Source organism: Rhineura floridana, chromosome 2, assembly GCF_030035675.1.
Source record: "Rhineura floridana isolate rRhiFlo1 chromosome 2, rRhiFlo1.hap2, whole genome shotgun sequence".
NCBI classification, from domain to species: Eukaryota; Metazoa; Chordata; class Lepidosauria; order Squamata; family Rhineuridae; genus Rhineura; species Rhineura floridana.
Window position 1 is genome coordinate 22079590 of NC_084481.1, and position 25660 is coordinate 22105249.

The following is a 25660-nucleotide window of genomic DNA, read 5'->3' on the forward strand; positions in this document are numbered from 1 at the left end:
CCATCCATACAGTATGCCACAACATCAAGAGGAAGCAGAAAGGGACAGCACATTTGTGACACAGGGATTTTGGTAAACATTGGACAAAGCACAAGCAGTAGAATTTCAAGTTCCTGAGATGACAATGTATGGTACTCAGTGAAGCCTGATAGGATCATGTCTAAGAGCAGAGCCCAGTACAACAGCTGTCTGTTCAGCTAAGGTACTGCTATTTCAATTTCTCCCAACTCCACTCCTAGCAAGCATATCACCCCCACACATAGTATCAGCCCCGCACATCTCACATTGAGCCAAATATCAGAAACGAGGAACTCATAATAAAAACATTCTTGCAGACCAGATGACTCAAGAAAGCCAACCGAGTCACGACTCAGGTGAAGTCACACTTTGTTCTAGTTGAAGAACAAAGAAAATATTTTAGGAAAAGTTACCACATTTTTCAGATGGCAAACAAGGTCTCAAGATTAGTGCCAACCTCAGATCTCAAGGCAGAGAACCAAAAATACATGCAGGATTGATCACTCTAGAAAGTGAGCCACACAAATAGATACAGAAAACCATGATAGAAAACATGCAATATTTATCCATTTTACAGCTGCTGACTTCACTTTTACAGTTGCATATACATTCCTGGCTCTTTCATATAAAATATATGACAAAACGAAAGAAGCCAACACACACACACCCGTCTTCTCTCACTTGCACACATGCGGCCAAGAAAAATTCACACAAACACACGTTTCCTGGGCGAGCCCTTCTGGGCTGCACAGCCTTCCCCCCTTTGCCACCTCTCATTTTTCACCCCTGCATTGGACTTGAGGAATTCCCAGATAGCCAGGCAAGCATACTAATTTATTTATTTCATTTATTTATTAGATGCCTCACCCCTCCTCCAATGTGGAGAACCAGGCAGCTTTAACAGAAGAAATCATTAAACCACCTTCTAAAAAAAAAAGTCATAAAATCGTTATATTACATTCAAATACAACCGAGCAACAAACTAAAGGGGCCACACCCCCAACCTAAAACAAATTATGAACCAAAAGCCTGGATAAAAGAAACATGTTGTTGATGTTTAAATACACCCACTGTAGGGGCTATGGAAGGGAGTACCACCAAGAACACTGTGTCTCACATTACCAGCCTCCTAACTTCAGCCAAGGATGGTATCACAAGCAGGGCATCTTCTGCTGATAGGGTTACCAACCGTACTCTTTTAAGAGTACATGTACTCTTTTTGAGATGGTGCAACAGCATACTCTTACTTTTCACTTATTGAAGCCAAATGTACTCTTTTTGAAATGACAAAATGATGGTAACCCTATCTGCTGATCATAACAAACAGTTTGGCTGGTAATAGGAGAGACACTGGGTCTGAAGCTGTTCATGAATTTATAGAGAGAGACTTTAAACTGGGCCTGGTAAGTTTATTGTCAACCAGTGCTGAGCCTTCATAATTGGAGTCATGTTCTCTGTCCTGATCACACCAGTCAGCTGCTGCAGCTTCCAGACCGTCTTCAAGGATAACTCCATGTAGAACATGTTGCAGCAACCTATCAAGAATGACTGGCAGGTCAGCAGTAGGATCAGGCAGATGACTAACTGGGCTGGCAGCAGGCAGATGGATGCTAGCCCTACTACTGCCACTACTATCAAGTGTGGATGTGGCCCAGAAGTCAAGCCAGCTGTACTAACTCGGCTGCCAAAGGCTGAAATGGGTGCCAGGAACTAAGCCAACGCCAGCAGCTCAGGCAGTCCCAAAAAACAGCACAAGCTTCTGCCTGTGTCATAGTCAGGTACACATACATCCTGGCCAAACTATGTATGTATGCATACCCTTACATACATGCACAGATTTTTTAAATATATATATATATTTTCAAGAAAAAGGTTAAAAAAGGGCAGGCCATATTTTTCTGGTTGGATGGCAACCCTAGCAAATAAAGGCGACAGAAATCAAGTTTTTAAAAAACGTGACATACTTTATGGATAAACTCTTTTGTTTCACAAAGCCTTTTGCTGCTGTTGAGAAGCTGACAACAGATTTTCCCCGAAGGATCAAGAAGTGCTAGGAGACAGGGACAGAAAAACAAAGGACGGAGTGCCATCCCATGAGGGGACAGTTCAGATTCTAAAGTGGCTACCGATGTTTGCTTCACACATGCTGCAAACTGTAACTGCGACTTCGCTATAGTATTTTCCTTAGCTTTACTTTAGGAGGCTCCAAATGACTGTGAGAACCCTTGTGGGGTCGTAAGGGTGGGGAACCTGTGGGCCTCCAAATGTTGTTGGACTTCAGCTCCCATTAGCCCTAGCCAATGTGGCCAATGGTCAGGAGGGTGATGGGAGCTGGAGTCCAGCAACATCCAGATGGTCAGAGGTTATCCACTGCCATCAAGCTTAAATATATAGTCATACTTGAGCCATAAAAACCACTGCTACAAGTCTGTTTGGGTTCTGTGCAGAGTAGCAAGAAATGTTTAATATAAACTAAACTTAACACAGCAGCAGCTCAGCACTGATGGGAAAATGTAAATTCGGTGTCCTGTCTTAGTACTGACATGATAATAAAAATGTCAGCATCCCCTTTTGCAGCTGATCCATTAATCATCAGGCCTTCATTGCTTTTCTCAACGTCATGCTTAATATGGAGAAAGGGATGAAATGGAGCTGTGAGGAAAATAATAGATGGAAGTGCTTCAGGTTTATTTTAACATTTCCACTTTATTGTTTATGAACTCCTCTCATAAACATTTGGTGCTCCAGTGGCTTTTATTCATTTATAAAGAAAGCAACTTTGGCATCCCACTTAGAAATCTGCAGTTTTATATTTTGCAAGGGAATTAAAATGTGAAACGCTAACAAGCAAAGGGAAAAGACAGGAACAACACTGTTGAGAATTTAACAAGGGGAATATTTACTATTAATGTGTCGTGTTAGGCTCCCTGGAAGGGCCTTAGGACGCACGTAGAAGGTTCTAATTTCAATCCCTAGTGTCTGGGAAAGTCCCCTAATTCAAGTCACACAAATACCCATCACAACTTGGCAGGTGGGGCAGTAAGGAGGAGGAGCGAGTAAAGCCCATAGGTTGGGGGAGTTTTGAACCTGTCCTAATGCTTAGAACAGAGCCTAGGTCAGCTTGCTCTAGAGTTGGGGCAAGTCTTGTAATCAGTTGCCATACAGGATGACTAGGGTCAGGACCACCCTGCAGAGCTGGAGGGCTGCTGGGGAAGAGACCTGCTCTTTACGCATTCATGTACTGCGGGGCATAAGGCTTCAGCAGAGCCCAGCTTTCCTCAACCTGGTTTCCTCCAGACGTTTTGGACAACCACTCCCACCAGACCCAATCAGCGTGCTGTCCAAGACATCTGGAGCCCACCAGGTTGCAGTAAAGCTGTCAGAGTCAGATGGCTCAGGCTGGTGCCACAGCACCCAAAGAACAACTACTTGGGGTTTTTAATATACCACCCTGGGAACCTTTGGGTTGAAGGGCAGAATACATATTTTAATGTACTATATTATATTAGTGGTACAGTATTATAGCACATACCAATTGTTCAAAATTATTTAGACAGATCCTTTCAGTAACCCTGTAAGAGGGCACGGTGCAATTGTCCCTCAGCAGTCTGCTACACAGGCTGCGAATGCAAACTTATAGTCAGAGCCGCCTAGACAATTGGTGGCCAAGGTAATGTTTGAAACAGAGATTTCCCATCTCACATGCTTCACCACTATGCCATACCCACTATCAATAAATTTACCCTCCCCGCACCCCATTTTAAGTTCCGACAACAAGGGAAGGTGCTCAAAGTAATGAGTCTCTCAGCATGATTGAGCTAAGCACACATCTGCTTCTTTGTCTGCATCATCAGTCGCTACAGAGTCATTCATCCCCAAACATCTAGTTAATTCCTTGCCTTGAGTAAAGTGTTTGGAACCTAATATAATGGACCAACTATTCAATGTAAACACATTTCAACCATCAAGACAAAGGGTAGCACAAACAAAAGTTGGCAGCTAAGGTGAGGTGTTTTAATCACAGAGCAGATCAAGCTATTACATTGATTGTGTGGATGTTTGCACCCTTCATGTATAAATGAAACATTTTGCTTCCCTACTCACCTCCAGCGAAGGAACATAAGAAGCTGGAAGCGGCAAGCATGCCCTGATGAGACTTTTTTGCTGTTGTTCAGGACATAGGAAATTGCCTTATACAGAATCAGACCACTGATAAGCAAGAAGGATTAATGTACATTGGGTGGGGAATTTTTCAGCCCAAGGGCCACATTTCCTTGTAAGCAACATTCCAAGCAGAGCTTGGAAAAGTTACTTTTTTAAACTACAACTCCCATCAGCCCCAGCCAGCATGGCCACTGGATTGGGCTGATGGGAGTTGTAGTTCAAAAAAGTAACTTTTCCAAGGGCCACATGCCAGCGTGGCCACTGGCAAAAGTAGGTGGAACAACAGCTGTGATTCTTACTGTTGTACTATAGGCTACATTTCAGCCACACAACAGTCAGGAATTTCCTACAACCACACACATCTCTCTCCATCTTCCATGTAAGCAAGCAAGAGGTCAAAAGCCCTCAAGAATGGCATAGAACAGGACAAGTGACGATGAAGGGTATGGCTTGGAGAGAGGGAGCACGCCTAGGCTGGGGAAAGTTCCATGACCTGGAGAGAGAGAGGCCTGGACAGATGCATGTAACTCTTGGGTCTGAGGTTCCACACCCACAATCTATATTTACTAGAAATAGCTCTCCATGGTTCCATCCTGGTCTCCAGCCCTTCCTAGAGATGCCAAGAACTGCATGTGGAATCCTTTGCCTGCAACATTTTATTTATTTATTTATTTATTTATTTATTTTTATTCATTCATTCATTCAATAAACTTGTATACTGCTTTTCAGGAAGAAACATTTCCCAAAGTGGTTTAGAGGCCACATATCAAATATACAGTAAAATGTCATTTAAAATCATAAAAATCTCAAAACATTATTTCAGAAACATTACTAAAAAGCCAAGGGGACCAATACAAATCCAACATTATATCAGCTTATCAAAAAACAGGCAGAAATCGGGGAGTTCTGCAACTCAAGTTCAAATTAGTTGCTAAAGAGGTAGCTCTTTACGGCCAATTCAAAACCGTTTGACGTCCCATGGAATCACATTTCATAATTGTGCTCAAGCACCAAACAACAGCCCTCCCCCAGTGGCCCAGCCTTTTCAACTGTTCTACCTGGCTGCACACATTTTTCTGCTGCACTCCTGTATAAGGCAAAGTGTCATGTGGGAAGCATCCTAGTTCAAGAAGCATTGCATTGTTCATCTTTATTATTTATAAAGCATCTAAAGTTTTCTAAGCATTGCACAAATATTAAGAAAAAGAACACCAATCTCATTCACTGGCTTACAGTCTCAGACACAATACAAAAGAGACGGAGTAGAGAACAGGAAGCAAGCTTATTTAGGCACCAGTTCTTCATAATCACAAAAATGGTTCACAACCAGCTAGAATGGCAGCAGAAGGAAGCACTTCCAGGGAGAAGAGCGAAAAGGTAGTTAATCCCAGTCAAGGTGATGAAGTGGGACACACTGTTGCAACTCTCCGTCCGCTTCAACCAGGTGGAATGGCTGCTAATAGGTAAGGAATAATAATACTTATCTGTTTACCCAAACCACATTGGAAAGTAAACAGGACTGGAATAAATATGTTCAAAGTCAAGCAGATTGCCAAGGGTTGTATATAAATAAATTAATGCACGACTTTTGTCTAGAGAATCCTTATTTGGGGACACTTAGAAACATGATTCAGAGTTGCACTGACTTGGTAATACAGCAGAAGTACAGCCAAAGGATCCTGAGCTCTTCTTGTATAAAAATATTCTTAGGATCAGTGGCAGCAGAAGCCTGGTTTGTTTTCATCTTCCTGTATACACAACTGTGATTGATGACTCGCTTCAGCTTCCCAAGGAAAGCAGTATGAACACAAAAACAGAGCAATGGTTATTTTCATCCTGTGAACTGCCTTCCTGCTGGGAACAATATAATGAAACTTAGCAGAGCCGCAAAGGGCTCAAAAAGGACTCTTGAAAACATTGTTCAGAAAGAGATGTTTGATGCATCTAAAAGTTATACGCATGATAGTTCAAGACTTGACAGAATAGACTCCACTGGTACTAGGAGCTTTGGCCTGCAAATAGATTGTAATATTTGCAAGAGTTGAAATGAATCACAAATACTTGTTAGAAGGAACAAACTTTACTTAACAGTCTGTTGCAGCATAACCAAGAGCTCTGCTTTCGTTTTCCTACTGGTCCCTCTCCCAACTGATTCCCCATACAATTATATCTAATTCACTTGAGTTCCTACTCACATTACATCTCCCTTTTTTAAAAAAAAGAAAAAGATAGAAACTACTGTCTATATCGAATTGGTTTTCTGATCACTCTGCCTCTTGATGTAGTAACAGGTAACTCAGAGTCCAAAATCTTTTCTGGTATATCACTGGCACTTTGTGCTACAGCTGTTCCACTTTTGTTGTCTTGAGACTCTGATAGGTCTATCTCTGATGGAGGTGCAGTTGCAGTCTCAGTAGTCTCATCCATTTTTGGTTCACAACTTGGAGTGCTTTGAAGATCTCTTCTGTTCCGTCTGTAGACAGCTAAATCATCAGTCTGAACCAAATATGATCTTGGAGTCATGTTTTGTCCAGTCACTCTCGCTGGTTTCCACAGTCCATCTTGCCGAACATTAACAGAATCACCAACCTCCAAAGGTGGTAAAGGCTTTGAACCTTTGTCAAAGTAAAGCTTCTGTTTTTCTTGTCTTCTCTTCAGATGTGTCTGTATGTCACCTTTTACCTGCTGAGGTAGTAACAACAGTGCTGAGGTAGGCAACCTGGTTCTTAAATGTCTCCCCATTAAAAGTTGTGCAGGTGAGGCTGTATCTACTGTAGGCGTACTTCTGTAATCCAATAAACTAAGATAAGGATCTGTGTTATTCAGACTAGATTTCTTAAGAATCCTCTTTACTGTTTGGATCGCTCTTTCTGCCATTCCATTTGCTTGAGGAAATAGTGGACTGGATGTTGTGTGAACAAAGTCCCAATCTTTGGCAAACATTTTAAAGTCTCTAGAGCAAAACTGAGGGCCATTATCACTGACAACCTCTTCAGGTATACCATGTCTTGCAAATATAGATTTGCAGTGTAAAATTACTGATCTACTTGTAGTGTCTTCAAGCAAACATATTTCCACATATTTTGAATAATAATCAACCAAAAGTAGATAGTCCTTTCTTTGAAATTCAAACAAGTCCATTCCTAGCTTCTGCCAAAGTCTTCTTGGAATTTCATGAGGTAACATTGGTTCTTTTTGGTTTTTATTTCTGAAGGTGTGACATGTGGTACATGACAGTACCAATTCTTCAATTTGGGCACACATACCTGGCCAATATACAGATTCTCATGCCCGCTTTTTACATAATTCAACACCCAGATGACTCTCATGTATAATATTCAATATCTCTTTCCTCAAATCTTGTGGTACTATGATTCTGTCACTTTAAAAAATGAGTCCATCATGAACACTTAATTCCTCTCTGTAATTCCAATAAACACGTATACACTCTGGAACTTCTACTCTTCTATCTGGCCACCCCTGCAAAATGGCATTTTTCAGGATTTGCAAAATGCTATCATTTTCAGTATCCACCTGAAATTCTTTGTTTTGATTCGGAGATTGGTAAATAAGAGAACATGAGGATAACAGCAACCTCAGCTTCTTCAGATACATCTTTGTATTCAACTGCAACATCCCATTGATCTACTGGAGCTCTATTCATTAAATTAACTCTTTGCACCAAATTTAAATTAGTCACAGCCCGGAGACCAAGTACAGCTTGTGCATCAAAGTCTACTATGTGAAATTCCAACTCAGCTCTTTGATCTTATATTTGCAATCCAGGTTACATTTACCAGACACATGTAGTCTTTCTCCAGAGTAGGTTATTAATCTGGTATTTGACTGCTGAAGTGGTTCAGCTTGCAAGGCTTTGTATGTTTTTAAAGACATTGCATTAGCCTGTGCTCCTGTGTCAATCTTAAAGGTCACATACTTGTGATCATTTATGAGAAGATCCACATACCATTCATCTTCCAGAGCTGTAGAATTCAATGTGCCAATGAAGAAATCATGAGCATTTTTAGCTGTATCTGCTACTGAGAACATTTGTCTGCGTTGAAGTTTTCTATCTCTAGTTTTACACATTTTAGCAAAATGATTAAGTTTGCCACATCTTCTTCATTCCTTCCCATTTGCAGGACAAGCATTTATGTCATGATGACTGATACCACACTTGTAGCAGGCCTTTGCTGCTTCTACAGGCCTCTGTGGCATTTCCTTTTCTTGGGGGCTGGTAGTAGTGCCAAAGCTCCATTTGCTCTGAGGCTGGCTTACTTTTGGCTTTTCAAAGGTACTTTTGCCCTGTAAGGCATCCATTTGTTTTTCTGTTGCCCCAAAATCTTTCATCTGTTTTGCAGCCACTTCTTCTGCCCTGCATATATTCATGGCACACTCAAGGGTTAAATCACTCTCTCTCAGTAACTTGGCTCTCAATCTGTCTGTCTGAATGCCACACACTATGCAATCCTTAATGAGAGAATCACACAGCTCCCCGAATTCACAGGTCTGAGCCAAAAGCTTCAACTCAGTCACATATTGGTCTATCCTTTCTCCTTCACTCTGTATTCTAGTGAAGAACACGTGCCTTTCATAAGTAACATTTCTTCTGGGCACACAATAAGCTTCAAATTTATTCATCAAAACTTGAATTTTATATTTATCTGCATCATCATCAAACTGGAAAGTATTAAATACCTCTCTTGCTTCTTCACCTGCCACATGCAGAAATAATGCTGACTGGAGTCTCTCATCTTTCTTATCTGCTCCATTTGCAATGCAGTACAATTCAAACCCTTGCTTCCATCTTCTCCAATTCTCTGCTGCATTTCCTTCAAACACCAACTTTCCTGGAGGCTTCAACTGGTCCGTTTTTCACTGCCTTATGTTTTTAGGTAGTCTTCTGACACCATATAATATTTGCAAGCGTTGAAATGAATCACAAATACTCGTTAGAAGGAACAAACTTTACTTAACAGTCTGTTGCAGCATAACCAAGAGCTCTGCTTTCGTTTTCCTACTGATCCCTCTCCCAACTGATTCCCCCATACAACTATATCTGATTGAGTTCCTACTCACGTTACATAGATGTTTTCATCTAAGTCGGGATAACCAACATGATGACCTCCAGATCAGACCCCCAGCCAGCATAGTCAATAGTGAGGGATTATTAGAGTTGTAATCCAGCAACATCAGGAGGGTGCTACACTGGCTACCCCCACCCTTAGGTAGCTCATGTTTGCAAAGCTTTCTTGAAGAAGACAATGCTTTGACACGCAGATTTAAAGACACTGTTAATATAAACGCTAAGCCAGCAGACAAATTCAGATGGGACCAAGGTGCCAGGAGAGAGAATGAAGTCGGCATCTGATCAGTTCAAGTGAATAACACATACATTATGCACATATGTCACCTCCTAAGTACAATCGTCATAAAACTGCACCATGCTGTGCAAAATGTGGAGTTTGGGGAATGGCATATTTCCAGCCTAAAATGCCACCTATCATTTGTTCCCTACAGATGTCCCTCTGGACTGTTTCACATGGTATGCAGGTAGTGCAGCTGCTGCCCCCCCAAAAAAAAGAATGTTCCATGCATCTGCTATAATTTATGTAAGTAACTCGCCACATAGATCAGCCTCCTCATATGGCAAAACCCCACGCCATGACCACCACATGAGACTTCCTCATATGACATTTGAAATGCTCTGCGGAGTCTCTGTAGAAGAGAATTTCAGTGGCAACTCCCATCACCTGTGTACCATATTCCTGTTCTAGAATATACAGAATATAAATGGAGTCCTTTGTTACATAATAATACACATCTATTGGCATCAACAAAACAGACACCCAATTTCAAAATTAGACTTGAGATTTAAATGACAGGATGGCATAGCGTGTTTCCATTTTGCAAGTCTGATGGTTAATATTCCCAGAGCTTGGAAAAGTTACTTTTCCAAGCTCTGAATATTCCCCCCTCCAGTATCTGAGGCCATACATTATAAGCACAATTTATGCCCACTCAGGTTTCCCCTGGAAAGACTCTGTGGACTGTTTTATTGAGCATGCTCAGAGCCGATACAAGTTCCATATTTGAGGTCAATAAAGAATTTTCCTCCAGTTGGACCATAAAGGATTTTTGTTGCTGTTGTTTGCTTTCCCCCACAATTTGAGGCTCAGATCACTTGACAGTCACCTGAAGCAATTTGGTCTCTTGGGAAGACCTTTTGCAGTGCATCCAGTTGCTCCTGCTCTCCGACTGTAAAATTTTGCCGTCAAGATTGTATAAGTGGATTTTGGTATAGGGGGCGGGATTGTTATGTGAATGTTCTGGTTTTATGGGGGGGGGTTGACTTGATCATCTGTTCCATTCTTTTCAAATCCGAATACATGGCAGAGCCCTTCTAGGATTACACTACTTCAAAATGGAGGTCAATGTTCTCATGATCTTCCATGTTCATGTTTTTTAAGAAGTTATTCATGGGAAAACAACCACATCAGGGAGAAAGCGAGGATGGAATCCTCCTCTTGCCATCCAGTTTTCTATGATCAGGAATATGTGCTATTTTTTTTAACAGACAGAAGCATGCCTACCAGCATTCTCCAGCAGCATTCTCTTAGGACCATTATTGCACATGTTATCTAAATGTGTAGATCAGCGTTAAGGTTCTATGAATTTGGCACAAGGTAAACATAATAATAGAGAGAAAACATTTCAGCATAATAGTGCCCTATGGGATAAAAGCATATTTACTTCACAAGAGATTAAAACCGAGAATAAATATCCTTGATATTCATATTAGATCTATAATGGCTTGAATGGCTTTTCTCTTCTTTAAGTATCAGGCTTCGGCAATCCATGTTATTTTGCTGACACTAAGTTTAATGTTAAGGCAATTTTCTGTGTACAATCCTTCCTGCCATATGAAACCCCCAAGAATCATTTGCCAACTATATCTCAAATTTGATTTTCCTTTAACCCTAATTCCTTGCCTCCCTTTTTGTCAGCAAAAAAGGCAACCAAAAATTTACAAGTCTGAATTAATTTATTTGAGCCAAAAGACTCGAAACAATTAATTTAAATCATAAAGAGGGGGGGAAACACAATTAACCTGCTTGAAAATCATTTAAGTTATGTTATGGGGGGGGGGAGCTCCGCAGAAATTCTATGTTAGAGCTGACAGATGCTTCCCAAAGCATGTACTTTCACATGCATGCACAAGTTTATCCACATTGACTGTGACAGCAAGATGTACACTTATTTCTGAGTATGGTTGGCTACTAGAATTCATGTGTCACCATTGTAAGAAAGCAGCAATTTCTGTCCCAACCTGTATTCATCACAATCAGTGCTGTTTGCGTTCCACTCATTTGATATCTGCCAAATAATACGTTATTTATTTATTTATATTTATTTATTTATTCAGCTTCTATCCCGCCCGACTAGCAACAGCTCTCTGGGCGGCGAACATGAATATCATAAAATCACAAATGCAATAAAATCATGCAGTACAATGCAACAAGTAGTATAAACAACACAAACTAAAATCAATACAACATTACCTAAAGTAAAAATTAACTTAAACTAAAATTAAATTAACAATGAAATTAGAGTTAAATTAAAATTAAATTAAATTAAACTTAAAATGCCTCGGAGAAGAGGAAGGTTTTAACTTGGCGCCGAAAGGATAATAGTGTCGGCGCCAAGTGCACCTCCTCGGGGAGACTATTCCACAATTCGGGAGCCACCACTGAGAAGGCCCTAGATCTTGTCAGCACCCTCCGGGCCTCCTTATGTGACGGGACCCAGAGGAGGGCCTTCGTAGAAGACCGCAGTGTACGGGCCGGTTCGTACCGGGAGAGGCGTTCCAACAGGTATCGTGGTCCCATGCCGTATAGGGCTTTATAGGTCAATACCAGCACTTTGAATTTGGACCGGAAGCATATTGGAAGCCAGTGCAGGCGAGCCAGAACAGGAGTTATATGCTCGAACCGCTTGGTCCTAGTGAGCAATCTGGCTGCTGCATTCTGCACTAGCTGTAGCTTCCAAGCTGTCTTCAAAGGTAGCCCTACGTAGAGCGCGTTGCAGTAGTCCAAACACGAGGTTACCAGAGCATGCACAACTGATGTGAGGTCCTCCTTACTCAAATAGGGACGTAGCTGGGCTACCAACCGAAGTTGGTAGAACGCATTCCGTGCCACCGAGGCTACATGAGTCTCGAGTGAGAGGGAAGAGTCTAAAAGGACTCCCAGACTATGGACCTGCTCCTTTAGGGGGAGTGTAACCCCGTCCAGGACAGGATATGTATCCACCATCCGATTAGAAAAACCATCCACCAGCAGCATCTCAGTCTTGTCAGGATTGAGCCTCAGTTTGTTAGCTCTCATCCAGTCCATTGTCGCGACCAGGCAACAGTTCAGCACATCGACGGCCTCACCTGAAGATGATGAAAAGGAGAAGTAGAGCTGCATGTCATCAGCATACTGATGGCAACGCACTCCAAAACTCCTGATGACCGCACCCAGCGGCTTCATGTAGATATTAAAAAGCATGGGAGACAGAACCGACCCCTGCGGACCCCACATTGGAGAACCCATGGCGTTGAGCAATGTTCCCCAAGCACTACCTTCTGGAGACGGCCCGCTAAGTAAGAGCGGAACCACTGCCAGGCAATGCCTCCAACTCCCAACTCCGCGAGCCTCTCCAGAAGGATACCATGGTTGATGGTATCAAAAGCCGCTGAGAGATCAAGGAGGATCAACAGAGTTACACTCCCTCTGTCTCTCTCCCGACAGAGGTCATCAAACAGGGCGACCAAGGCCATCTCAGTGCTGAAACCAGGCCTGAAACCCGATTGAAATGGATCTAGATAATCGGTTTCATCCAATAGCGCCTGGAGCTGTCCGGCGACCACTCGCTCCAAGATCTTGCCCAGGAATGGAATATTCGCTACAGGTCTGTAGCTGCTGAAATTTTCTGGGTCCAAGGAAGGTTTTTTCAGGAGTGGTCTCACCACCGCCTCTTTCAGGCAGCCAAGGGCCACTCCCTCTCGTAAAGAGGCATTTATCACTTCCTTGGCCCAGCCAACTGTTCCATCCCTGCTAGATTTTATTAGCCAAGAGGGGCAAGGATTCAGTACCGAAGTGGTCGCACGTACCTGTCCAAGCACCTTGTCCACGTCCTCGAGCTGTTATTCATCTCACTGTCCGCTATTTCATGCAAGTTACATAACTTATCTAAGTTCATAAATATTTGTGTAACTTACATCCATTTCAATGTAAAGAAAAAGTAAAAACAATTTTAAAGAAGTCACTAATTATCATTTGCAGACTTAAAAACAAGAATGTGGTTCCAATCGTATTAGCCTGAGTGATTTCCATTCCCAACCACAGATGAACACACAAACTGCAGCTATTTCCACTTCCTTTTCCGTTTTTGTCAGAATTCTCTGACATCCCTAAGTACCTTATTCACATTCATACTCATACATTACGTACTTATGTTGGCCAACGTCAGACAGAGCAGAAGGTGGAATGCACCATGTCAGTCAAGTCTATGTGACATCTTGTGGGGTTTCTTTGTCATAACCTTTTCCATTTTCTACTACCTGATCACTCCCCAAAACTTTCAGTTTTGGAAGAGACAAGTTACTGAATGGTGTAGCAGTTGTTGTGCATGTTTTGCTTGTAAAAATAAGCCTTGTTTAGACTTATGGTTTTTCCCTAAAAGTGGTAGCAATCCCCATATTTTGAACTTGCAGTTGGCATTTCTGAGAAAAAGAGATCATGGGCTTTCTTGCAATCCTTATTAGGCTCTTCAATAGGGCAAAGCCGGGACGCATCCACCCTGAACTTGCATTTTTGAGGCAATGGTGCTATTCAAAGCACCCTTGCATCAAGGTATCACACTGTTTTCCCAGTTTCAATAATTTTTTTATTAAATGTGAGCTTGTAGATACACAGATTGGGAGCAGTGATATGAAAACACCACAGTCCTGCAGTGAGATTGTAAGGAAATCATCTGGAGAAACGAACTGATGGTTTTTAATTGACAGAAGTGTTTTTAGTTTTTATTGGTTCTCTTGTTTGTAACTGGTCAATGTAAGGTCGCTTTGGGTCACCTTGGTAAAAAAAAGCAAACAACAAATATAATTAATAATAATAACAACAGCAACAACTAAAGATGGCAGCTTTTGTGGCCATGTTATGAGGAATCCAACCAGTTCCTCTGTACAGAGCAGAATCTTGCCTTTTTGCAAGCAACGGAGCCCAAGGACTGAGCTGTTACTCATTGGTCATGTTCAGACATCATGAGGAACCATAGTTTAGTGTGACAAGAAAGAGTTGCAGCAAACTAACCATGTTAGCTATGGCTTGTTGAAACAAGCCAGCTTGATAACCCATGGTTTGAAGGTGGCTTGATTTGTGCAACCATTAAGGTTAACTATCATTTGATAGGTTCAGACAACACAACAAGCTGTAATTAAACTAAACCAGAAATAAAAGTTTATGAACTCCTCACAGCCATGTTGTTACGTTATGTTATGTTATGTTATATGTTATGTTATGGTTTATTTCTAGGCCGCCTTTTTGCCAAAAAGGCCCACAAAGCAGCTTACACACAAATAGTAGTATAGTAGTAGTAGTATAGTTTATTTATATACCACTTTTTGGCCAAGAGGCCCCCAAACTGGTGAACAAAATATTATAAAACATATTACAAAAAAAAGGTTACATAAGAAATAACCAGTAAAAATAAACCGTAAAAATACAATGCAACAAAAACAATGCAAGTACAATGCAACAAGAACAATGCAACAAAAGCAAAGGAAAAAAATTTGCAACAAAAACAATGTTTTCAAATGATGCACACAATTACCACAGCAGATCTGGTCTTAGGAGAGGCATTCCTTCTTTTCTTGGAAGCACATAATGTCATTGGACAAGTTGTCCCTCTCCACCTCCACTCGGCCCTTGTTGGTGAGCTGGTCCACCTGCCCAGGCTGCAGGGAGGATGTCCATCTCAAATTCATCCTGGTTGAAGTGCTCTGAGCAGAGGCAGAGGAGCCTGAGCCTGGGATCCACAGCTTCCTGGATCATGGTTCAATGCGATTCACAGCCAACAGCCACTTCTTCCTCAGCTTGTGGGCTTTGGGGAGCTTGCAGCCCTAACCGGAGGACAGAGATACGTCCCTCTCTCGAGTGCTGGACTTTCCGCCAGAGCTACCCCTGCCAAGCTGACTCCATTCCATTTATTCTCCGCTGCCCGCTCCACAAATAAATTTTACTGTCCCTAGGAAGGGACAGGAAAAAACAGCATGGATTTAAGGACACGATTCTGCAGCAGACAAAGGCAGATATCGCATTGCGCACGTCCCTGTAAGAAGGACCTCGGGAGGGGAGTGGGAGTGGGAGAGAGAGAGAGAGAGAGAGAGAGAGAGAGAGAGAGAGAGAAAGAGAGAGTTGCTACTCCAGGCACAAATACAAAATACAAATTAAAAAAACCAATTTACAAAAATTAAATCCAACAAAATCCTGGCATTTCTAAAAAGCAACAATAGCAAAACATCAAAAGCACTCATCTTCCTGGTAAAGGACAATTCCCAGAAAAATGTCACTAAGAGCAGGGGTGAGGGGGCAAGGCAGGTGGAAAACGCTTGCCCCTTGATGGTCCCAGCAGTCTCACCCCTGCAGTAGAAGGAGTTGCATGTTGAAGGAGTAGGGGAAGCATGCAAGCCTCAGCCTTCCTGTGGCTCTCTTTTCATGCTGTGAAAATATTACAGTTTCTAGGCACATGAAGAAACTTTCAGGCTGTAGCACATGGCAAGGCAGATGCATCCTCTGAACAGAAAGATTAAGACCATCAATTCTTGCCCTACCAGGCCTTAGATTTCACAAATTTCTGGGTCATCACCACAACCATGCCCATTTTTAATCATCATTTAAAGACACCTTGTGATTCCCTGTCACATTTCTATTTCGCTGTTCTCTTCTGTTCTCCTAGAGGCAGACCAGTTTGTCTTACTTTCAGATTCCGTATCTGGCCCAGGGTTGGGTGTGGGAACATACACATATGCCAGTGCATGGCAACTGTTACTAAGTGCATCCTTCTTAAAAGCTGGCATCAGTAATAACTGGAGCAAGGCAAAGTGTTCTGGGGAATCTACATCTACCTTAGGCTGTGGTAGGAGGCTGTGATATCATTTCATGCTCTGTCAGTCCAATGAATTCTAATATATTTGGAATTTCTTCATTTTCATGTCATGCTGCATGTAATGCAGACTCCTCTAGATGTATTGGAGATGCAGACCCACATGCTATGACAAACAAAAATCAGCCTGCAGTCGTGGCCTTGACCGCAAGACATTATTGGCACTCAAGAGTTGTGCCTGATGGTGCTCAGTCTTTACACTTTCCTGTGGACTTCTTCACATGCCAGTTCTGTGTTCAATCTGCTTGCGGTATCGTAGTTGGTGCACATTAGTAATCAAGTCATTTCTTGTCCCTTAAAAACCAGGTACTCAGCTGACAACAGCATCAAAGAGAATGCAGAACCTTCACAGCAAGTAAATATCCCATTCGTCAACAACAACACAGGCTCCCAGAGCAACTTACCAGCAGATACCATCAAGACAGCGCCTGCCCACAGGCTTACAATCTAAAAAGATATGACACCAAAAAAATTGGTTTGGAAGGGAGAAGGAAATCAAGTCAGGTACAAGTTCTTTGTCACAATTTCTTCCAACAAGCAGGTGAGATGGAAAACTTCAAGGACAGGAGACACCAAAAGTTGCTGGTCTCTTGGCTATGCCAAAAAATTGGTTCTGCACGTCTTCTCCTCCCACCTCTACTGCAGCCTGATGTACAAGCTACCACTGAGGGACCTCAGATGGAGCGAGGAGCCTGGCTTCTCGCCGTCTAGTGGGCCACCCAAGGCCTAAAGCATGCATTCACTCAAAACCTCTTTTTCAGTCCCAGTTTCCCATAATCTCTGCAAGGCTTCTCACCAATGCCTGTTGCTGATCTTACTCCATCCAGGCTGGGCTCCTACTGGACGGGCAGGATATAAATCTAATAAATAAGTAAATAAATAAATAAATATTAAAATATATATTTCACAGATAATGAAAAAAGTACTTACAGAACAAAGAAGACAGCAGACATTCTGTAACCTCCTTGGAAAGTCCCTCAATGTCCCCATTCTCCTCTGACTGTTCTTGAGCTGCACAGCAACCTGGAAATGGTGGCTTCACAGCAGACACAATGACATCCACATCCTTAACCAGGCAACCATCTACAGACAAACCTGGGACCTTCATGGAAAAAAATGTACAAAAATTAGGACTGTCAACTCAAGCATTATTCTCTTGACAAACACTGGTTAGTACTAAATCTTTTCCAACAAGCCTTACCTCCGCATGCTGACATCATGCCTGGCCGTCACAATGAAACTGTTCCTCCTCCTCTTCTTAGAGAGTGGAGCAATTGGGCCTGGACAAGAAAGAGGTCTCTTTTTTATAGTAACATGGTGCCAGAGAACTTACCTATTGCACTGACTGCCAAGTAGCTACTGGGCCAAGTTTAAGGTGCTGTTACTGGTGCACAAAGCCCTATACATCTTGGGACCAGGATACCTAAAATATAATCTTACCTCTTATATACACAACCAATCACTGTGGTCTGCAGGTGAGGGCCTCCTGAAGATACCATCTCATCACCATGTAGGAACTGGGCCTTTAATGTGGTGGCATACACCTTTTCAAACTCCCTCCCGTTACATATCAGATAGGCATTGCAACGATAATAAAAATGATGCCCATCAAAGACCTTCCTTTTTTAAGAAACACTTTAAGTGAAGATTTTTATCCCAATCTGTATTAGACTTGAAATGGTTTTTACCAGAGCTTGGAAAAGTTACTTTTTTAAACTACAAGTCCCGTCAGCCCCAGCCAGCCAGCAAAAATGTTGGCCACATCAACAGCAAAAAGGCATCCATTCATGTGGTAATATTTGTGAACACCCAACAGAATAGGACACTTCATATGCTCAAGTGGAGAAATCTTAACTAGAACATCATTGTTGTCATCTGCGGAGCAGACAGTGGCAACCTGTCCTTGTAAGAAAGTCAAGACATTCTTTGCCAGGCTTAATATAAGCGTCTTAACCACTCATGCTGAATGCTAGTTGCCAAAAAGGCATCAGAAAAATATTCTAAGTGCTAATTAGTTCTAAGAAGTGCAACAAATAGAAGGGAATGGAACGAAGAAGACCATGCAGCACAAAACGGTAGCTTCTAATTCAGCCAGAGGAAACAAAGACCAAACTCAAACAGAACAAAGAATTTATCCTCAGTCTGCAAAGATTTTTTCCTAAATCCCTTAGGCAACATCTTTCACTTCTCTCGTCTCCTGAAAAAATGAAGTTTGCATAGATCACGGTGTGCATGTAGCCCAGCTTGATTTATTGCACAATATGTATCTAATGCATTATACCAAGAGAATATCACATAGTTCCATGTACAGTGACATTTTGAACTCATAAGGATTTGATTTCTCAGAGCATTTGTTAGGGTCAATAGTGACATAAATATTAAAACGCATGTTTTCACAGAACTAAAGCAGGAATCAATGGGCCTGCTCATATGCATGGCAAAGTGTGGCTCCTAGCATTGTACCTATGTTCTTTGACATATCTTCTAAATGGTGCATACCCTACAATGTGCATGAATCTGATATACGCATAATATTTAACCCTCAGGGCTTTTTTTTAATGTATGGTACTACATACTCCAGGAAACAGTGGCGGCTGACATACCAATGTTGCATGATTGGTCCAGCAAATGTTATCCCACAAAAGTGAATCACCAGCACAGACAGCTTGTTGGAAGCAACTGTGTTGCACTTAGAGTAAGTAGTGATCTTCACTATAATAGAGCCACTCCAAACACATAAGTGAATGGAGAAATCTGTGCTAAATTATCTGCAGTACACAAAGTCCAGACTTTAAAGAGTTGTTTTAATGCACTGGATGTCTGGGATGAAACAGAGTTTAAAAAAACTCTTTTAAATATATTTTTTAAAATGATGGTCTACCATAGATTTGTCCTTTATAGTTTACATCAGAGGTTGCTAACAAATGGCCTCAGTAAATATTCCCTCAAAAATCAATGCTCTTCCTGCTTGGTTCCTCTTTGCACTGGCTCAGCCTGTGCTACATTGAAGATGCCCCTTAAACATGTTCGGATTTTGTTAGATGGCAAGACTGAACACCCACCATCCTGAACAGAGGAGAGGTACGAAGAGCTTCTCTCTGTGTGTGAACATGTGGGTGCCTTCTTTTCCATTGATGGGGGACAGGGGGGCATGTCTCCACCATTTTGTAGTCCTATCTCTTCCTGCTCTTTTAGATGTGGCAGACATTTGTGTTATGCCACATCTCCACAGCAACCTTTTTGTGACTGGCGCCCACAAATATTCCAGATGTGCCCACTGGCCCCAAAAGGTTGACGTCCCTAGCTTATGTACTTCCTATGGCTAATGCTTGCACTGTGGACCTCCAAAAGACAATATAATCAAGTTGAATTTACTCATTTCATTGCTTCTTTTTGAGCCTGAAATGCCAGCTACAATCAGATCCTTTTCATAATTATCAGACAATCTTGAATGAGTGCTAATAGTAATAGGGTTTTTTGTATAGGCAATATCTGAGGTACACTTTTTCGTTCTCAGATTCGGGATGGGAAATTCTGGACTGGTCTTTTTTTTTAGGAACATAAATATCTCCAATAAATTAGTCTTGTGTCTCCACTATAATAAATACTTAAATTACACTAATTACAATGAATGTGATATTTTAGAATACATAATGCTAGTTCATCTAATTTCTTCTCCAAAACCTTCCACCACATTTTTCCTCTCACAAAATAAAATTTATATTTAATTCCACCTACTTCAGAGAGTATTTTAGAAAGATAAGCTTGTAGTTTTAAGTGTCCACCTTTGATGCCAACTGTTTGATTCACTGACACTAGAAAGGTTCTGGATTGAGTCCAAGAATACATTACAAAGTACTGCAGCAATTTTAAAACAGTCTTCATTTTCTGCACTGTTCCACCTGGGCACCCTTTGTACCTAAATGTTCCCAGCTATTTTAGGATCAGACCAGATTAACCTAAGGTATCACTTTTTTTAACATTAGGTATATTTGAAATCAGCTGGTTTTGAAACACCAAGTTATGTTATGTCTAGGGCAGGGGTGTAGTCATCCAGTGTCTCAGGGAGTTTACACCCCTTACTTTTTTGGGAGCAGGGTCCCAATGCCTTCAGCATCCTAAGAGCCAATTAACATGAAATAAGTGTGTTAGTCACTGAGAAGAGTCTTCTACCATGCTTCCTTATCCTTTTCTGCTGATTGGAGCCAATTGATTGGAGCCAATAAGAGTGAAAGGAGGTGAGCTAGCCACTGAGAAGGTTCTTTTCAGTAACAAATGCTCTCCCCTTTCATCCTTATTGGCTCCTAGGGATCTTTGGCTAATGTACACATTTTTGCAAGCTATTACTTGTCATGTAATGCATTTTGCATGTTATTTTCACTCATATATTTACTTTTACACACACTTTTCCCTAATGTATGCATTTTTGTAAACATTGGTTGGGAAACTACATCACAAAATTCAGATGAGTGTGAATTTCGAAGAATGCCTGTGTTTTAGTTCTCATATTGCTTTGGAAAGTGCAACTTTGATAGATTCAACTTGAAATGCAAACTAAATCGAAATTCTCACACATCCCTAGTTATGTCAAATTAGCAGACTGCTCATCTCCATGCTGACATATATACAGTGCTATAGTTCATGGACAGTTCCCCAGCCTACAGCTAGGACAGTCAACTGGTGGGAGTGAAGGGGACTGCCCTAGATTATTCCTGTATCTCTAACAGAGGGTTGAGCAGCAGGTGAATCTTTTCACTGTTACCAGCAGTGACTGGTGCTAATCACTGTAGATCAAACTACAGTTATAGCTACAAGGTCTGTTCAAATATTGGCAACCCTACCTATGGCCCGTTGCCTAAAGCTTTCACCACTCATGTCCAGAAGCCTGCATCTAAAAAAATATTTAGTTCAAAGATTTCATTAGTTCAAATACATATATGAAATTCAGCTCCCAGCCATCTCTGCCTTGCTTGAGTTGCTTGTCTCCTCTTCCCTTTTCCTCAACCCCCCTCCTTCATCTCTCCTTATTTCCCATTTCCTATCTGTCTTTCACTCACTTAGCCTCTGGCTGCCTGCCCCTACCTCCCTAGATCTCAGTCTTTCCAGTCCTCAGGCTGCTTCACAAACCTATTGTCCCTAGTACTTGTGTGATATTTGAGTACAAGCTAAACTGAAAGCTTCCCCTTCCATTAAGAAATGGAACTGCAAACATTCCAACAGTTTGGTTCCCTAAGCACTTAGAATGTTTGTGACCATTCCGTGCCATTGCAGCAGCTGCCAGAGCCTTCACTGCCACAAGTATAACACAACAAGGGATGGGGAAGAAAGTCAATTCAGTTCACATTTCAAGCCAAATCTATCAAACTTGCACTTTCTGAAGCAATATGAGAACCGAAGCACAGCCATCCTTCAAAATTCACACATCCAAATTTTGCAATGAAGTTCTGCAACCAAGCAGTGTTTACAAAAATGCATACATTAGGGGATGAATATAGCGGTGAAAATAACATACAAAAATGCATTATATTAGGATAAATTGCTTGCAAAAATATGTACGTCAGTCAAAACTGCATACAAAATCAACTGTATGAGGAGAGGTTTGCACTAAAATGCTGAAGAATTTTCATGGGGATTTTTTTTGGGGGGGGGGAATTGCAAATTGCTGCAGAAATGTGGAGAACCAAGTTTACGACTAGAAAATTAGAAACTGGGAAAACTGAAGATGGCAGATCATTCCATCCTTAAACACAGCACTGATGAGAATGAGCAGAACTCAGTGAACAGAGCACATGCTTTGCATAGGTAAAGGTCTTGGGTTGAATCCCTTGTATCTCCTGGTAAAGGACTTCAAGTTTACTAGGGAGGAGGACAATCCACCGTTTGGAGCTGCTGCCAGTGAGACTAGACAATACCAGGCAAGATGGACCAATGATCTGACTTCATATAAAACAGCTCCATCTGTTCAGGGTCAATTAAATCAATCAAGACACACAGATTGTAGAAAAGAATCAAAAACGCCATGGCCAGTTCCTCAAGGAGCCTTTCCTCTCCCTTCGATATTACTTTAGGACCAGGATTCTCAAACTTCAAAAGACAAATGTCACTTTTGAAATTATGTACTTACAAGCACCTAATTAGCAATACTAAACCAAAGCGAGTAAGAAGCCTATTAGTAAACAGAGTGCTAAAATAGAATTCTACAGAGTTTAGGCAATCTAATAAAATTTTACCTAATTAAAGTTGAATTATTAAGTACCGCTCTAATGCGCTACTTTGGTAAACAAGCTATTTGTCTTTGCATGCTTATAAACTGCACGGATCATTATGTTGCCAGAGAGAGGCTTTCCTTTTAAGATATGGGACTCTTGATTAACTTACAAGTTTTATGTTAGACAGAAATCTCTCTTTTCATTACTTTTATTTCACTATTTAAGTACTTAAAACAGTGTCAAATATGAAAAATGAACGTCAGGACAGTGTTGTTGAATGATACCATTGTTTGTGTTGTTCTCTAAACACACACACACATACACACACACACATCATTAGGTCCTAATCCAGCTAAACATTAATCATGGCTAACTTCTATATTATTGTATTAATTTTTATTTATTCTAAATTCTACTGTCTTGAAATTTTGTAAACTGCTCCAGGGGGTTGTATATCTAAAAAGCAGTATATGAATGCTTAGCTTAGCATAACATAACATGACTTAGGTCCATCGAAGCCAATGGAATACTAGTTTAAATCCCATGGCTTTCAATGAGGTTTACAGCACAAGCTGCACTGAGTTCAACTGAACTTACTGCCAGTAAGTGTGCAAAGGGATGCAGTCTTACTCATTATATATTTCAGCTCGATTTTGGGCAAGGCTGTTATTCCTAAGCACTTAAGTCAGTTGAAATGCCAGCTTCAGATGTTTTGGATTACACTATATATCCTATGAAAAATTATTTTTCCACATTTTACATACAAAAAGTAGCAGCAGCAATAATAATGGGTGACGTATCCAAGTTTGCCTGCCCATTAGTGAAACCAACTTCTGCTCATTCAACAGCACTTCCCCTTCCTTTCCTCCATCCCTGCAGCCCCCTATGCACCCACCAAGTCTGCTTGGAAGCATTGCAGGATCCTCTGGAGCAGATTTTTTAGGAGGGGGATTATGAGGGGCTGCAGGGGGAGGATGAGGAAAGAGAAATCTGTTTGCACAATGTTGGCTATCATCCAGTACTCTGAACTATGGAATTGTCTTGTTTCTACAGCACCATCAGGATACAAAGGACTCCCAAGGAGTTCACAATATTCTGCAGAGTTGAGCCTACAAGGAAATCAAGGAATAACCTTAAAAATGAGATAAATATGCATGTACTGATTTAGGCAAGTAGAGAGCACATGAGGAAAAATAATGGCTGAAGAAGATAACGTGGCAGAAGGACACTGGATGTTTTGATTGTTATTGTGCTGCATGATAACTGATCCATAGTTGTTAACTATTTTAGTAGGTGCAATATTGTAAATGAAAGCTGTCTTAGTATATTTACTGTAATTGCCCATACATTTATGGGGATTGTAATATCAAAGTAGAAATGTTTAAAAGTATGAAAAGGTGGAGGAGATAATAAAGGAATGGAAGAAAATGAGGAAGAAGCAAAAGCAGGAACAGATGAAGGTAAGCAAATACAATCACAGATACCTACACTTCATTTTAGTTGAGAATACATAGACCAAAGGCTTCACTGAAAAAGGCAGATTTTGAAGATGGATTTGAAGAGAAAGGGTGAGTTCTGGGAATGAGCTCCAGTTCTAAGGCAGAACATATGGAAGAGTGGCACGAGATGTTGGGGTGACTGAGAGTGGTAGAGTTGGGAGGAACAATGGTAACAGGCATAGGCTTAATGGAAAATAAGGGTAGAAAGATATGCCATGAAGAAGTTTAAAAGTAAGGACAAGAAGTTAAAGGGGATGGGAATCCAGGGTAGGTATGTAAACAAAGCTATTGTGATTTACACAGTTGCTCATCTCATGATGAACAGAAGCATACCAAGAGGTCTACGGTGTGTTTCTTGACTCTTAGCTCCCTCCTGACAAGGTTCATCCCCTCAAAATTAAAGGTGAGCTGAAATTTCCCAAAAGACATTTTTTTTGAGATTTTTATTTTTCTCACTTTTCTAGGAAAAAGTCTTTTTTGACCAGCACTTTGGTATTTGGAGAAAAGTCTGCTTGCTTTTTTGTAGCAGCCCCCATTTTCACCATCCCCACAATGCCCCAGAACAATGCTAGGTCTGCGGCATTGTAGGAGGATACAAAATGGTGGTCAAGCTGCTAAGGAGAAAGGAAGTTTTGCTAGTGCCACTGGCTAATGGTGAGCCTCACTCCTGAATAACTGTTGGAGAATTTCTCCTGCCTCTGAAGAAATTTAGCAAAATCCTCTCCCCCTCCCCATTTTTTTCACTTACAGATAAGGTTGAGAATTTCAAGAGCCATTTGTGTACAGTTAAACATGCAAATGCAGTATTTTTTCATTTAATGAGTTGCTAGCTCAGAATGATTTGTGACATAAAACCAGCCTCTCAAGAACCTCTCTGTCCTGGCACCACATGGTTAACATCATAGCCTTCAGGCCTGGGGCAGCAAAGCTGTGATCCACCAACCTGAATGGAGCCCACCAATCATGTACTGTGGTTTGCGAGGAAACTGACAGCTACTGCTGTTGCTACGGTCTGAGGCATTCAGCAGAAAAAGGAAGTTCATTTGAGTCTGTGGTGAGCCACCATACATGGTTGAAGGGCTGTGGTCAGCTCTGTAGGTAAAGTTGTGCAAGAGTGGGCTATTTTTTTCTCAGCCAAGTAGTCTTCACTTATACTAGCCAGTGCTGAAGGAGAACAAGTTTCTTATTGGCAAGGCCTAAGCATATATTTGACATCTGGAATAGCACAGTGGGGAGGAGAGCCTGGTTGGGAGTCCAGAGACTGCGAGTTCAAATCCCTGCTTGTGTCTCCTGGGAGTCAAGGGCCAGCTAAAGATCACCCCCACAGTGAGTGGCTCAGGGGTTACATGCCCTGCCACCTGTGCAGCTGTGGGCAAGCTGCATAGTCCCAAGGAGCCCAGTTGCCCCCCAGCTGGCAGTTACAGACAAGGAAGGGGCTGCCTTGTGCAACTGTGGCAAGCTGAGCAGGCCCTAGCCAGCTGGGGAGGACTAGCCTCAGGCAATGATAAACCCCCTCTGAATACTACTTACCATGAAAATCCTATTCATAGGCCGTGACTC

At 41.5% G+C, this 25660-nt stretch overlaps 1 protein-coding gene across 11 annotated transcripts in view; it reads right to left on the reverse strand.

Moving 5' to 3' along the window:
* PLCL1 (phospholipase C like 1 (inactive)) overlaps positions 1-25660 on the reverse strand; it is a 326003-nt gene that overhangs the window by 256798 nt on the left and 43545 nt on the right. Inside the window, exons 2-3 of one of the 11 annotated variants that reach the window (XM_061608105.1) lie at positions 17594-17672; positions 17323-17494 (exon numbers count right to left, since the gene is read on the reverse strand). The exons of 9 other annotated variants lie outside the window; for them this stretch is intronic. The gene's annotated coding sequence lies outside the window, so the exon portion shown is untranslated. The remainder of the gene's footprint in view (positions 1-17322; positions 17495-17593; positions 17673-25660) is intronic. One more of the 11 variants, XM_061608106.1, reaches the window with a different exon arrangement.